Source organism: Macrotis lagotis, chromosome 2 (assembly GCF_037893015.1).
Source record: "Macrotis lagotis isolate mMagLag1 chromosome 2, bilby.v1.9.chrom.fasta, whole genome shotgun sequence".
Taxonomy (NCBI): domain Eukaryota; kingdom Metazoa; phylum Chordata; class Mammalia; order Peramelemorphia; family Peramelidae; genus Macrotis; species Macrotis lagotis.
The window spans coordinates 334,752,355-334,768,682 of NC_133659.1; the positions used below are offsets into that span (position 1 = coordinate 334,752,355).

The window sequence follows — 16,328 nt, forward strand, 5'->3', positions numbered from 1 at the left end:
CCTGTTTGCCTTGCAAAAATCTAAAAAAAAAAATAATGAAAAAAATAGAAGAGAAAGTAAAATATCTAATCAGAAAAAACAACTAATCTGTAGGACAGATTGAGGAGAAATCATTTAAGAATAGTCAGACTACTTGAAAATTACACTAAAAAAAAGGCATCTTGATAACAAGAAATTATCAAGAAAAATTGCCCTGAAGTTCTAGAACAAGAAAGCAAAACAGAAATAGAAAAAAAATCTACTATTCATCACCTGAAAGAGATGTAGGAAGATAACTTTACAGGAGTACCATAACCAAGTTTCAAAACTCTCAGGTTAAGGAGAAAATATTGGAAGCAACAAGAAAAAAAAATCTAATATCCTATAAGGATTAAACAAGACATTCCATAGAGTCTAAGAGCTGAGGTTCCAGAAACCCAGAGGGATGGAAATTCAGAGAAGCCTGGAAGGATTCCTATGAACTCATGCTGAATGAGATGAGCAGAACCAGAAAAACACTGTACACCCTAACAGCAACATGGGGGGGTGATGATCAACCTTGATAGACTTGCTCAAACTTTCAATGCAACAATCAGGGACAATTTGGGGCTGTCTGCAATGGAGAATGCCATCTGTGTCCAAAGAAAGAATTGTGGAGCTTAAACAAAGACCAAAGACTATTACCTTTAATTTATTTTTCTATTTTTGTTTGTCAGGTGTTTTTGCAAGGCAACGAGGTTAAGTGGCTTGCCCAAGGCCACACAGCTAGGTAATTATTAAACGTCTGAGGCCAGATTTGAACTCAGGTCCTCCTGACTCCAGAGCTGGTGCTCTATCCACTGTACCACCTAGCTGCCCCCTACCTTTAATTTAAAGGGGGAAAAAAAAGGTATCTTATTATATAATTTTGCTATCTCTTATATTTTATTTTTTCCTTAAGGATATGATTTCTCTCTCAACATATTCAATTTTGATCAAAACATGGAAACATGTAAAGACTATCAGAATGCCTTCTGTGGGGGATGAGGGAGGGAACAAGATTGGGGGGAAAATTATAAAATTCAAAAAAACAACAAAAAAAATTAAGAAGTCAAAAAAAAAGTTAGGGTTCTGACCAAAGGTAACTTACCCAGCAAAGTTAAGTATAATACTGAATGAAAAAAGTCATTTAATGAACTAAAAGTCTTTCAAGTTTTTGTGAAAAAAACACCACCAGAACTTAAGGGAAAATCTGACATATAACATTCAGGAGAAATAGAAGTTAAATATTAAAGTCCAATTATAAGGGACTCAATAAGGACATCTTTACTTCATATGTCTGAAAATACTGGCAATACTCTTATGACTGTCATCATAATTTGAGTCATTTAAAAGAAAGGCTTAGACTAGACCGAGTATGAGGTGAGTGATTCTAAAAGAAAAACCACAATAACTTCATAGGGAAAGATGAAAAGGAGCAATTATCACATACAATGAGGCAGAGAAGGAAAAAATGGATAAAGAAGTTGTTAGTGGGGGTAAGGTGAATAGTGCTAGAACCTTGCTCTCACTGGTAATGAGTTAAAGAAGGAATTCTCTCTCACACACTCACCCCTACCAAGCAGGGTATAAAAGATTTCTAAATTCAGAAAGAAATTAGAGGACAAGAGGATGGAGTGGGGGGAGAGGTTAAAAGGGACTTTTAGAGGGGTGGGTAAATTAAGGAATAATAAGCAAGGCAGTGGATAGAAGTAAAGCAGAGGAGTAAGGAGTAATAAAGTAAATATGCTGAGAAGGATCATGAGGAAAAATAGGAAGAAAGACAATACACAAGCTACTACTCAGAATGTAAATGGAACAAATTTACCCATAAAATGAAAATAGAGAGCAGATTAAAAATCTGAATTCAACAATAAGCTGCTTTCAAGAAACAGTATGAAAATGAGAGATATACAAAGATAAAATAAAGGGCAAGAGTAGAATTTATTATATCAAAAAAGCAGAGATAGTAATCACGATCTCAAAGTCAAACTAGATTTAATCAGAAGTGAAAAACAGAAAAACTGCACTACATATCAGCAATATTATTTAATATTGTTTTAGACAATTTAAAATACCTAGACAGTATAAAATACTTGAGCACACACCTGCCAAAACAGACAAAAACTACATGAACATCAACATAAAATACTTTTCACACAAATAAACTCAGATCTAAATAACTGAAGCAATATTTATTGTTCATGGGTAAATCAAGTCGAATATAATTTAACTTAACTAATCTATTTATTCAATGTCATCCCAATTAAATTACTAAAAAAATTATTTTACTGAGAAAAAATAATAACAAAGTTCATTTGAAAGAGCAGAAGATCAAGAATTTCAAAGAAACCAGGAAAAAAAAGATGGAAAGGAAGTATTTGGTAGTAGCAGACCTTAAATTATAAGGGAGAGGGGCAGCTAGGTAGCATAGTGGATAGAGCACCGGCCTTGGAGTCAGGAGTACCTGGGTTCAAATCTGGTCTCTGAAACTTAATAATGACCTAGCTGTGTGGCCTTGGGCAAGCCACTTAACCCCATTTGCCTTGCAAAAATCTAAAAAAACAAAAAAAACAAAACAAAAAAAATATAAGGGAGAGCACTGTTGAAGTGTAAAAGGGACAATTTCGATTATTCTAAATTTAAATTTTACTATATAAATAAAATCCATATAGCTAATATTAGAAAGACTGCAGAAAATTGGGGGAGAATTATTCAGTCTCTTAGATAGGATGTGATTGGGTTGAATCTTGCTACAGTGTAGCAGATGATGAGCTGGTTGATTCAGAAAAACATGGAAATGCTTTTGAACCTATGAAGTTAGATGCTATCCACCTTCAGAGAAACAGAAGACAATATGTTCTTACATACTGTGCTGCATTATTATGCTTTGTATTTGTCACATTCTGGTAGGATTTCCAATAGATGACCATTTCTATTACATATCACATATAATATATATCTATATATACCATAGTTTCTTCTTAATTAAAAATTTTCAAATCATTTATTATTTATTTTACTTTTTCTTAAACAATTTCACATTTGTATAGATTATCTTTATAAGGTAAGCATAAATACATGTAGAACATATTAAGGTATCAAAATGTTTACTGATACTTAAGATACCCCCCAAAAAAATTAGTAAGTAAATGGATTTGATTATTATATGGTTATTAATCAAAAAGTGTTTGTTTGTTTTTTAGGTTTCTGCAAGGCAATGGGGTTAAGTGGCTTGCCCAAGGCCACACAGCTAGGTCATTATTAAGTGTCTGAGACCAAATTTAAACTCAAGTCCTCCTGACTCCAGGTCCGATGCTCTATCCACTGAGCTACCTAGCCACCCCTAAGAAGTGATTACAAGTATATTTTTTTGTATAAAATGGTTTTGTGTCAAACTTTTAACTGGTCAAAATGTTTTTAAGCTTGTAATAAACTACAACATAATGGCTAATTTCAAAAATATGTATGAGTATATGTTTATGTTTATAGATATCTATGTATGTGTTTATAGATATCTGTTATGTTTATAGATATCTATATATATGTAAATAACTGTAACTTTCTTTAGAGTGGAGGGAGGAAAAGGAGGGGGGAAATAAACTTTAAAAAGTACACAATAGAGAACAGAAGAAAAACCAACAAGGAAGCAAAGAAAAGTTGAGCAGCCCTGAAAACAATGTGCAGTGCTTACTATATAGATTTTCTTAAAATCAAAATTTTTGTTTTATACTGAATCCCTTCAAGGTCTGATTCATGGCAATGCTTTGTGTTTTCTTTTTTCATTTTTCATTTTAAGTTTAAAATAAAAAAAAAGTTACCACCAAAACAAACAAAAAACTCCATGGTATGAAAATAGAAAGGAAGAAAATACACAAGTTAGCTCTTCATGGTCTTAGCAGCAAGTTCAGAATTCCACCATTGCTATGAATTGCATCTCCTTTCACCCCGGGACAAGAGGCAGAGGTCAAGGAGGAGCTTCTTAGACAACTGGGAGTTTCAAATATGACAAGGACACATTGGAATTCAAAAAGATTTAATTTTCACTTTATGTTTGTTTCAGAACTTTCTTAAGGGCTTCTAGTAAATACATCTTTAAATGCATATTGCGATCAGCAATTACCAAATAAGACCCAGAATACTTTGCATTCTAAGAGTCAAAACTTTGGCCCTATGACAAATATGGCAAAGAAAATGGAAAAATAACAAGAATTTTGCCTGTTGACCAACATGATGTGTGTATGTGTGGCTTAATACTTACAAATTCGGAAAACAGCCTTTTTAGCTATTGAAAAAAGGTCTCTTCTCCAAATGATATATTCCTCGGTAAAGGAACAAGCAACCGTGAAGAAAGACATCCATATGGAAAAAAAATTTTCTAAATTATAAAAAAAAAAAAATCACAAAAATGCAGATTTAATCAACTGTGAGGTTTCACCTCCTATCCTCTAGATTAGCAAAGATGACAAATGAAGAAAATGTCAAATGCTGGAGAAGCTTCAGGAAACAAACACACATACCAGTGTACTGCAGGAAGAACTGTGAACCGGTCCAGACATTCTGGAGAGCACTTTAGAAGTAGGACCACAAAGTTATCAGACTGAATATGTCCTCTGGCTCAACTTTACTAGGAACAAACTAAAACATATCCCAAAGAGATCCAAGAAAAATAACATTAAAACAACTTTGACTTGAAGACTTATAATTCTGATCAATAAAATAAGCCTCAAGCTCAAAAAAATGAAGATGAATCTTATCACCTACCCCCTGACAGAGATGATAAATTTAAAATGCAGATATACACATTTTTGGACACGACTAACATGGCAATTTGTTCCATTGGACGATATAGATATAGATATAGATATAGATATAGATATAGATATATAGATATAGATATAGATGATATAGATATAGATACGCTATGGAGGGATCTGATGGGGGCTGGCTCTTTTTTTTTCATTTGAAGGAGCAGGGCAATGGGAGGGTCAAATTAATTTTTTAAAGTTATTTATCATTTAAAAAATAGAAAAATATTTTTAAGAAAAAATTACAAACTCCACAAGATCAACTACAAATGGTCATGTCAAGCAATAAGAACTGGACAGAATCAGTTACATAGATTTTTACTCCAACACTTTCACTGTAAAATGAAACTAATTTTCAAAATTGAGAGCAAGAAATGAGGGTATTCAAAGTCATTGCCTCCAGTTCCCTCATTTACAGATGAGTAAAGTTAAGGAGCCAACCTATATCCTGTAGACAAATATAGGGCACTTTCCACCACAACCTCCTAAATTACCAGAGAAATACCTTAAAGATTATAAAATAAGAAAGGAAATGCTCTGGAATCAATGTTTTTAGAGAAAGAAACGTTATCATTTTTTATAGTTAAGTGATACCGGGAAATCATCTACACCTCAACAAGATCAAACAAATGTATTATGAGTAGAGATATAAAATATCTTATAAAAAGTCATTTAAAATATGATTTTAACATCACTTGTACAAAAATATTCATAGCAGCCCTGTTTGTGGTGGCAAAGAATTGGAAATCAAGTAAATGTCCTTCCATTGGGGAATGGCTTAGCAAACTGTGGTGTGTATATGTCATGGAACACTATTGTTCTATTAGAAACCAGGAGGGACGGGAATTCAGGGAAGCCTGGAGGGATTTGCATGAACTGATGCTGAGTGAGGTGAGCAGAACCAGAAAAACACTGTACACCCCAACAGCAACATGGGGGCGATGATCAACCTTGAAGGACTTGCTCATTCCATCAGTGCAACAATCAGGGACAATTTGGGGCTGTCTGCAATGGAGAATACCATCTGTATCCAGAGAAAGAACCGTGGAATTTGAACAACGATCAAGGACTATTACCTTTAATTTAGGGGAAAAAACCAGATATCTTATTGTCTGATCTTGTTATCTCTTAGACTTTATGTTTCATCCTTAAGGATGTGATTTCTCTCTTATCACATTCCATTTGGATCCATGTATACCAGGGAAACAATGTAGACACTGACAAATTGCCTTCTGTTGGGGGTGAGGGGAGGGAAGTAAGATTAGGGGGAAAATCATATAACTCAAAATAAATAAAATCTTTAAAAAATATTTTTTAAAAATATGGTTTTAAAATGACAAAGAAGTTTTTGATTATGCTAAAAAAGAATAGAAAAGAGAAATCATCACATCCATGTTTTACTGTGGAAGAACAAACTAGAGAAATGACCCACCAGCCATCAAAAGCTGCACGCCTCATTTGCTCAAACTGGAACTTGCTGATTCAAATGAGGTCTGCCCATCCTTCTCCAAAGCAACCTCTCTAATTATCCCATCAGTACAGACACTGCCCACAGTGGCCACAAACACAAGTCAGATCCATCAACTTCCTCATATTCCCCAGCTTGGTCCCCTACCAGAGACCTTATTCCCCAGATCTGGCTCCAAAAAACTTTTGGCTGATCTAAAATCCTATGTCTTTCAAGAGTAACTGCCCTCGTGGCTAAGACAATACAGAAGACTTTTCTCATGACAGGCTCGGAAGGCAATTCCAAAAAGGGAATTGCTCCAAGTCCTCTGGATGACGTCAAAGCTTTTATGGCCACTGTCTTGTTTCTCTCTCCCTACTCCTCCCCATCTAAATAAAGGAAGAACCCTGGTATCAAACACTTTCTTAAAAAGCGTACCTACATTTGTTGACATGGAGATCAATTCCAGTGGTTATACCATGGAGAAAATACATTGTTTCCACATGGGTGCCCCAGACAACCAGAAAAGCCAGCAAACCCCTGAGTCCCATGGCCAGTCCGCCTCTTTGGGCTGCCATTTCTCTACATGTCCACCTTGGAGGTCCCTCCAATAGACAAAGGCTCCGCGTGATCACTGGCCAGCCTCCAGTCGCATCTAGGTCTGCTGTCACACATGGAAACTGTGATACAGAAGGAACCACTGACCCCTGAAACCCTGGGGGCCTCTGCTTAGTTCCCCCTCTTCGATTTGCATGACTTTCATTCACTTTCTGGAGCTTGTCCATCTTAGATCTCACCATCCATCAGTCTGACAACTGTGACTACACTATGATCTTACACTCTCAACTTCCCCTTTCCGACCATAATATCCCATCCTTTATCACCCCTTTTGCTCTCCCCTACATCAAGTCTTCATAGTCTTCCTTTGGCCCCACTCACACTTCTCACAATCCTGTCCAACCATCAGTCCTGTCAGTTTGACCAGTGGAACCAGTTTACCAGGGGTTGACGTCCTCAGTACGTGTACTTCTTAGTCCCTTATGTCAATCCTCAACCCTGAATCACCACCACCATCTAGCGCCTCTATCCTTCTCCCATGATGCTAAACAGATAGCAGAAATCATTCCAAGATACCAATTAGGCTTACTAGAAATTTAGATGGTTTCATCTCCATTGGGCCCCACCTCCTACTTAGCAGTCATTTTCTTCTCCTTTCATCGGTTTCATCATAATATCCATAAAGTCTATTCAAAATTTTCTCTCAATCAGAGCCCCAAACCACCACCACCAATTCCTATTCATCTTTTGACAGGGAATATACCTTCTACTTGCTGAGAAAATGAAGACCATCCATCTGTCCACTCAAATGCCTTTCATTCTCCCTGTACTCTCCTTCTTCAGTGTAAGGCGAGTCTCCTTCCCTGCGCCCTTCCTCTCCAAAGGTCTCCACCTTACCTAAACTTTGCCATCCCTAGGGGCTACCATCTTCCCTTCACTACAAGCTCCCAGTCACTGGGCAGTCCCTTCCCACCCCTCTTCTCCACAATTCTGACAAAGTCGTCTTCAAGGTGATCAACTATCTCTTTCTGGAAATTACTTGCCTCTACATCTTATTCATGGGAATGCATGCATGGAAATGCATCCCTCCCCATATCTCCTGTCCAGCCTCTTTCCCTTATAACAAAAAGAAAAAAAAAAAGACAAAAACAGTTCAGCAAAACTACTGAAATCACAAAAATGGCACCTGCTGGGATTCTCTATAATCCAAAACTATAGGATCCTCCCTTTTACCCCACCCATCTCTAGGCAAAGAGAGGGAGGCATTTTTTCTTCATTCTTTGACAAACCTAGCACCAAAGATCTCTTCACAGCTAGATCCAAAGACCTCTTCTCCTTGGTCTCCTTAAGGATCCCTTTTCCTCCTGACTTCCATGACAGTGCTCCTTCTGACTCCAAATTGAGGTATGTTTCCACAGGCCTATGATCATAGCCACTCCCTTCTTTCCACTCACACAACTGTCCACTGCATCCTGGCCCCTACCACCCCTTGCCTGGATGACAGGCATTGGTCTCCTCAAATCCCTGCCCTCTTTGGCCTCTCCTCTGCCCGACGATTGCCAAAATCATCTCTGTTAAGGTACAAATGAATCAGTGTTTGTGCCAAACAACCCAAGTTAAAGGACACATTCCTCATGGCTGGTAATAATAAACTGGTTTCTCAGGCATGTACTTGCTTTCTAAAGGAATTTGTTTGGAAGCAACTGTTTTTGTTAAAAACAAAATTAGATCAATAAATTTATTTTAGGGGTGGCTAGGTGGCGCAGTGGATAGAACACTGGCCCTGGAGTCAGGAGTACCTGAGTTCAAATCTGGTCTCAGAAATTTAATAATTACCTAGCTGTGTGGCCTTGGGCAAGCCACTTAACCCCATTTGCCCTGCAAAAATCTAAAAAAACAAAAATTTTTATTAGCTCAATTTAACATCCCAGTTCATACTCTAGTATTTCTAAACTACCTCATGTGAAAAAGTAAACTCTTTCAACCTAAAATGTGATGTTCCCAGGGCATACTTTCCTGTGTTTCCTAAGCCAGAGATTCAATGTGGGCATCATTTGTCTAAAGGGGGAGCCCCTGCACTCGTCAACACACACCTACATGCTAAAAGAACACAAGAGTCACTCTTTTGATTGCCAGAAGCTTGATAACTGAAATGACTAGTGTAGATTGCCCATTACTGCTAGAAACCATCAAGAGATGACTTCAGCTGTGGAATGTCATTAAAGTGTCATACTTCAGGATTCTCCAGTGAACCTATTTAGAAAAACCAAGCCTGTGCTGTCACTTGGGAAAGGTTGGTCATGACCTAAACGATCTCTGTTTGGTCACAATGATAAAACCCAATATTAGTTATGGTGTGACTAGAGAGACATTAAAGAATCAATTGAGTAAGCTACTTAAGCTAGCAAATTCCAGCCTTCGTTTTAATGTTCCATCATACCTTGAAACTATCTATGGACCAATCACAGGCTCTAGCTTTCAAGGGGACTCAAACTAGGTACTCAGGATATGTGTACCTTTAAGAAAAAAAAAAGAAAAACAGAAATCTCCAGCTCAGGAACAAATACCCCTGCTCTCCCACTCAGGAATGGGGACTGGCCATCTGTAACCTTGACCGGGTTTGTGGAACTCAACTCAAAACATTCATTAACCACCTGAAAACTAATCCTATCTCCCTCTCCCCATATCACTTATTATGTTGGCATATCTCTTAACAAATAACAAATGGCATGGCCTCTTAAACATTTCAACTCGGAGGTAATTGAACAAAGATTGCCAATACCTCTTCGGAAAACAAAGAGCATAAGACTCCAGTTACAGCTGGTCTTCATCCGATTCTAGAAGAGAAGAAAAATTACAAAGAGACCCACTCATTGATCTACTTCTCTGGTTTATGTCACCTTTCTCAAGTAATAAGTATCATCTGCCTTAATGGCCCTTCAAGGATTCTAAAAGGATTTCAGTTTCTACAAGATTGAGGATAATACTCCCCCCCCCCCCAAGGAAGCTTTTTTGATCTACTGGCTCCTGTCTTAACTGGTACGGCCCTGCCAAGGAGTCTGCAGGCTTGGGATTAGGTTTAGATTTGCACAGAAGAAAAGTTTCCCATACAGAAGGAGGGGAAAAGTAAGTGAACCCTGGCAAGTGTACAAGGAATAGCCAAAGGGGCTGTGGTATGACTCGGGACTCTGAAGTCAAACTTCAGGAGGAGCTCCACCAAAAGGGGGAGAGCCGGAGAGGAGGGGCACAAAGGAGCGAATGTTTGTCTGGAACTCCTCAGGCTGATCCGGACGTTCATCAGCACCTCTGGGAAAGCCCAGGACCAAGGAGTCACTGTGGAGACTTCCGGCCAGCAAGGACCTGGGAAGGGCACAGGGCAGAAGAGGCTGCTTCGTGGGGGCCTGATTTCCTCATTCCCTCCAACTGCGGCACCAGGTGGCCTTAGGAAACGGGCCCACTCCTGCCCCAGTCTGGAGCCTAGGCAAGCCTGAGGATGGCACTGCCGGCGGCGGCCCCAAGTCAGAGATGCCCTTCTTTTTGAGAGGAGGCTTCGAGGGGGCACCAGGCCCTTTGGTTCAAAGGAAAATTCCAGAGCTCCGGAAGGCAACCACTCAGCCCATCCCTGACCCGTCACTGCCCTCGGTGCTGACAGCAAGGGGGGCCTGGGCTGCCTCCCCCCATAGGAGGGTCCCAGAAGGGGAACGGGAGGACCCCGGGGGGCCTGAAAAGAAGCCCAGCTGGGAGGGCCCAGCCTGGCTCCCAGGGCCACAGCGGCGAGGGCTACGTCACCAGCACCCCGGGGCGCCCAGGCCGCCCCCTCCGGGGAGCCCCCCCCCCCAAGTGACCCTCAGGTGGTTAGTAGGGGCGCCCCTCCCCCACCGACCAGCCGCGGCAGGTTCTGGGGGGAGAAGGGCTTCTGCCGGCGGGTGTCTCCCGCGCCCATGCCCGCGGGCGGGGGCACTGACGGGTGCAGGCCGGGCGGGGGCCGCCGCCACCGCCGGGGCAGGGGCACGGGTGCCACCGGACCCACAGGCAGCGCCAGGGAAGCGCGGCTGGGCCGGGCCCCGCGGCACCTGCTCTGGGCCCCGGGGGCTGCCCCCGGGGCGCTCGGGGCCTCCGGGCCGCGGCGGGTGCTTGGCGCAGCCCCGTACACCGTGGGCGCCTAATAAGCGCTCGGGGCGCCGGGCCCGCACACAGTAGGCGCCTCAGGACTCCGGGACGGCCCCTCCCCCGCACCGGATGTCCCGCCCCCGCGGCCGGCCTTCCCTCCCCCCGGCGCCCAGCCCGAGTCCGGACCCGCAGCCGCGCTCCCGCCCGCCCGGGTGACCTTGGGCCAGTCCCGGCCCGGCCGCGCTCCCGGCCCGGGCCCCGCGCTCGTGCCCGCCCAGCTCGTGCCCGCCGCGCTCGTGCCCGCGCTCCCCTCCCCCGCCCCCAACGGTCCCCGGCCGCGCCGCCTCACCTGGGCCTCGGCCCGGGGCCGCAGCCAGCCCGCCTCGGCCCGCTCCCGGCCCGCCGCGCCTGCTCCCGGGCCCGCTGCCGCTCGGACCGACCGACGGAACCGCGGCCTGACGGGCGGACGGACCAACTGCCTTCCCCGCCCGCCGCGGCCCGGCCCTGCCCGCCGCGGCCCTGCCTCCCGCCCGCCCGCTCCCCATTGGCCGGCCGCGCGCGGGGCACCGCCCCCGCCCGCCTCCGCCGCCCTCATTGGACGCGGCGCTCCGCGAGGGGCGGGGAGCCGGAGCCACGCCCCCGGCGCGCCGGAGAGAAGCTCGCTGCGCGCCCATTGGTCGGGGGCCCTGTCGGTCCGATCTCGTCGCCCTTCCAGCGGCCTGAGGCCGGGGCGGGGGCGGGCTCAGTCGTCGCTTAGTGACTTAGTTAATTACTTTTGGCTCCTGCCAGCTGGGCTGGGTGGTCCGGGCGGTGAGCGCCGCCCGGCCCCGGGCCGCGGCGGCCCCCACCCGAGGGTGGGCTCCCAGCCTGCGCCTGGCCCGGCCCGGCCCCCGACTTCGGAGCCCTCCACGCCCCGGGGCGGCCTGGCTGCTGCCCCCCGACCCCGGCCCTCCCCTCTGCCCAGCTGTCACTCGTAGCCTGGGTCCAGGCCCCGGGCGCTTATGGCTCGGCTCTCCCTTAGATGGGGAGCTCGCGGAGGGCAAGAACTCGGCTTAGCCCGGAGGCAGCAGGTGCTTAATAAATGGTGATTGGGGATGGATCCCAATCCACCGCCCCGGCAGAGCCACAGTCCCCTCTCCCTGCCCCGCGGCCCGGCCCGGCCCGTTTTAGGGCCTTCAGGGAGGGGGATGGATGGACGGACTTCTCCCAGGCCGCCCCGTCTGGCTAGCAGACTGGTACTTAGTAGGGCATAACAGTCTCCCTGTGGATGTGGAGATGGGTTTCCCTCGACTGTGCCCACGTGCTGCAAGGTTTGCTTTTCTTTTTCTCCAGTGGGAGAGTGGAGGACCAGGGAGCATAGAGAAGAAGAAAGGAAAGAAGAAACTAAAAGCAAAGGAGAGGAGGGAAGGGAAGGAATAAAGGAGGAAGACGGCAGCTTTTAAGTGCAGAGAAGCAGAATTGTTTTTATTTACTCTTATAGTAGCTGGGGAATGCCACAATGTCCAGGGCACCAAACCTGGAGTCCAGGAAGCTCTTACTAGCTGAGTGACCCTGGGTGAGTCACTTAACCTCCTTCTGCTTCAGCTTCCTCAGTTGTAAAATGGAGATACTAAAAGCATCTCCCGGGGTTATCCTGAGGTTTAAACAGGGTCAGAATGCAACTAGCCTGGAAGCCTTGGAGGCTCAGATCTCATCCCAACCCTAACTCTGCCTCCACTTCTCACTAGGTGACCTTGGGCCTCAGTTTCTCCTTCAAGGACAGCCAGGGACAAGTTCTGTTTCACTCTCTCTGAACCTCAGTTTCCTTATCTGACAAATTAAGATTTTCCCAGCACTTTGGTCATGGAGCGATCATGAGGCTGGAATGAGATCATGTATGCTTTGCAAATATTTAATGTCTATAAAAAGTTCAGCTATTACTCTTCAAATTCATAAGATTTAAAGTTGGAAGGGTCTAGTCCAGTCTCATTGTCCACATGGGGGAACTATGATCCAGAGAGGAGCCCCAGCAGTCATCGCCACAGTGAGGGACCCCAGGTCCAGAGTTTTCCCCACTACGCAAGACTGTGGTTAAGGCAGGTGTGGGATTGGGGGGAGGGGGAATGTCAAATACAGTTATAAAAAGCTTGGAAGTCAAGATTTCCTTCCTTCCTGGGATGCCAAGCTGCAGGATGACCACCCAAATATCAGTGACCGGGCATAATACTGGATCTAGAGCCAAGGTTCCGGATTCAAATTCCACCTCAGTCACTGATGGCAATGCTCAAGTCAGGGTCACCACTCTAAGCCTCAGTTTTCCCATCCATAAAATGGGGGCAGTTCTTACTTCACAGATGGTTAGGAAGGACTCAGCTTTGTAAATCATCAAGTGTTGTAGACCTAAGACCATGGGGGCAATGCCATTTCCCTTTAAAATGTTTATTCTCCTACAATGTATTTTGTAAAGTATTTCTGCAAATCCTTTTTGGCCCTGCAAGCTGTGCCCTGCTTCCTAGTTTGCACAGCACTCTATAGAGAATACAGGATGTGGCCAAAGTCTCAGTTTTAAGCTTTGAGCTACTAATATGAAAACTACCAGAAGACTTTTGGAGACCACCAGTCTGTGCATCTGGCAATAGTCTGTCTCCTCTTTGGTCTCCCTGCTGGGGTCTCTTCCCACTCAGCTCCATCTCCATACACCCATCAAAGACATTTTCTTGAGATGTAAATCTGACCATATCATTCCCACCCTACTTTCCATCAACTCCAGTGGCTCCCTATTATTACCTCCAGGATCAAAAATAAAACCCTCTGTTGGTTATTCAGAGTCCTTCATATCTGGGTCCCCCCTCACTCTTGGGCTACACAAGGGCATTCTCATAGGTCCCCACATTGCCTGTCCCCTATAGTTGGAATGTCTCCTTCCTCCCCTGAGTTTCTCAGAATTCCCAGGTTTCCCTGGAATCTCCACTGAGGCACTAATTTCTAAAGACTGCAGGCCTTTTCTTGGGTATCCTGATCTCATCCCCCACCCCTAAAGTTTCTTATTCTCCCTTCCCCAAACTACCTGTATTTACCCATATACATGTCCAGATCATTTCCCCCCCTTAAGCTTTGTGAGCACCCACAATTCACAGAAGTTGGTCAATGAGATCACTTCCAGTTGTGTTCAAGGTGGGTCTTGAAGGACAGGCAGAACGCTAACATGGCCTGGGTCTGTAAGATGTCTAAGAAAGTCACACAAGTGTGTTTGTGTGTATGTGTGTGAGGGCGGGGGTGTACTTGCTGACTTTCCACCCTAAAAATGTTGGAGGAGGTTGAGGGGGGCAGGGCAGGCTCATCACAAGGGCCAAACCAGTGCTGGTGCCCAAGAACCAGCCACTGTCCCATTCCACTGGGAGCACCCCTCCCTTTCCTCCCTCCCCAGCCCACACCCACAAGTTAAACAAGGCCCTGCTAATTCAGGTGTTGAGTATCAATCACTTCCTGGAATAAAAACAGGGAGAGAAACTCGAGAGGCCCAAGGGCCGGTTCATGGCTCCCCAGAGGCTGCCCAGGCCAGCGAGGCCCTTGGCCTGATTTCAAGCCCCCCCCCCCATCCTCTGACTCTGGAGTGCTACGTGTCAGGATATTTTATCAATTTGGGGCCTTTGGGGAAGGAGGTGTAGTTTTATCTGTTTGGGGTTTTCTGTTCAATCCTCTAAACCCTGTGGAGAATCAAGACTTGAAAGTTTAGATTACTGACTTTTAAGTGTCCCACCCCCACCTCCCAGCTCCACCCTGAAGGATTCAGTGGTGTCCTTGACCAAGTCCCTTCTCCTGGACTTTGGGTTTTTCCTTCTGTAGGATAAGGAAGGTGGACAAGGTGACCCATCAAGTCCCTTCCAGCTCTGAAATCCCATTTGGCCCTCCTGCCTCAGGGACGCCCACTCTCTACTTACCTGAATCTTGCTCATTTTGCTCAGTTTATTAAAGCAAACTGAGATGGTGGGATGCTTCCATGCAGCCTCCCCAGATTCTGACCATGTCAGTCCCTGACTTAGGGTGAACTTCAATGACTCCCCCTTATCTCCAGGATCAAACAGAAAACTCTGATTAGGCCTTGAAAGACCTTCTAACCCAGTCTCATCTCCCTCCACAAATGCCTCAGTTCTTTTTCACCCACCACACCATCTGGAATGCCCTCCACTCTCTTGGTTGCTTCAAAGATCACCCCAAGGCCACTTTAAGGCCATTGTCCAGGACCAACTCAAGATCACCATGAGGTCACTGCCCAGGGTCAACTGAAGGCCTACCCTCTACGAGGGGGCCACTGCCCATGGCCACTCTCCTTGAGCCTCCCCATTCATGCCTCTTATCTCTATTGGACATAACTTGTGCATTATAGCATTGTCTCACTTTTTGACGTTGTGCCCCCAGCACCAGTCCAGGACTAGGGACAGCTAGGTGATAGAGCACCAAGGCTGGAATCAAGAGTTCTTGGCCTCAGACAATACTTACCTAGCAGAGTGACCTTGGACAAATCCTTTAATCCCAAAACCTTGCAACAAACCCCCCCCCAAATAAACAACCTAGTTCAGTACTGGTATACAATGGGCGCTTCATCAATGCTCATAAACTGAGTCCAGTTGTATCTGTAACATCATAATTCTCTCATTTTACAAATCCCAAATCAAGTGTCTTCATAGAACCTCTAGGCGACAGGTGCTATGAGCCACAATAAGAGCCACTATTGAAAGGTTGCCAAGCCTGTTATCTAGGTAACACCCTCCTCTTCTAGATGATGAAAGGGAGATTCCCCAAAGGTGCTGTGATTTACCTTGACATTCCAACTGACTCTGGACAGTGGCCTTAAGGTGGCCTTGGGGTGATCTTTGAAGTGACCAAGAGTGGAGGGCATTCCAGACAAGGCCCTCGTAGAAGGGACAGGAGATGGTGCAGTGGGTGAGAAAGAACAAAGAGATCTGTTTGGCTGAACTGAGGCATTAGGCCTGGGCCACCAACCAGTTAGTCAAAAGCATGGATGGTCAAGCCAAGGCCTGTACTGCCAAGGCCCATGCTTTCTTTTTTGTTTGTTTGTTTATTTATGACAATGGGGTTAAGAGTGACTTGCCCAAGGTCACACAGCTAGGCAATTATTGTCTGAGTTCAGTTTGAATTTAGGTCCTCCTGACTCTAGGGCAGACCACCTAGGCCCCAGGCCTACATTTTCTAAATCCCAAGGGGATGGTGAGGAAATACTTGATACCTCAGGGTAAGAGAAGTAGATGATTGCTAATGTTTTATAATCCCCTGATGAAGTGGGCTCTCTTTTTCCCAGGGAGGGCTAAATGGGGAGGGGGGTGATATATAGTGTATACAATAGAAACTATATAGTAATCTTTGCCCATATTGTTCCTTGGCCCTGGGCAGCACCCAACCAGCACAGT

At 44.9% G+C, this 16,328-nt stretch overlaps 1 protein-coding gene and 1 long non-coding RNA gene across 4 annotated transcripts in view; one reads left to right on the forward strand and one right to left on the reverse strand.

Annotated features, from left to right (window-relative positions):
• The window catches only part of PACSIN2 (protein kinase C and casein kinase substrate in neurons 2), a 144,912-nt gene extending 133,511 nt beyond the window's left edge, over positions 1 to 11,401 (reverse strand). For 2 of the 3 annotated variants that reach the window (XM_074227098.1, XM_074227099.1), the window contains exon 1: positions 11,270 to 11,398. The gene's annotated coding sequence lies outside the window, so the exon portion shown is untranslated. Of the gene's footprint in view, positions 1 to 11,269 lie in introns of all 3 variants that reach the window. The other variant, XM_074227101.1, reaches the window with a different exon arrangement.
• Positions 11,402 to 11,562: 161 nt separating this feature from the next.
• On the forward strand, positions 11,563 to 12,362 carry LOC141511808 (uncharacterized). The gene is made up of 2 exons (XR_012475418.1): positions 11,563 to 11,990; positions 12,253 to 12,362. It is a non-coding gene; the product is annotated as an uncharacterized LOC141511808 (long non-coding RNA).
• Positions 12,363 to 16,328: the final 3,966 nt, after the last annotated feature.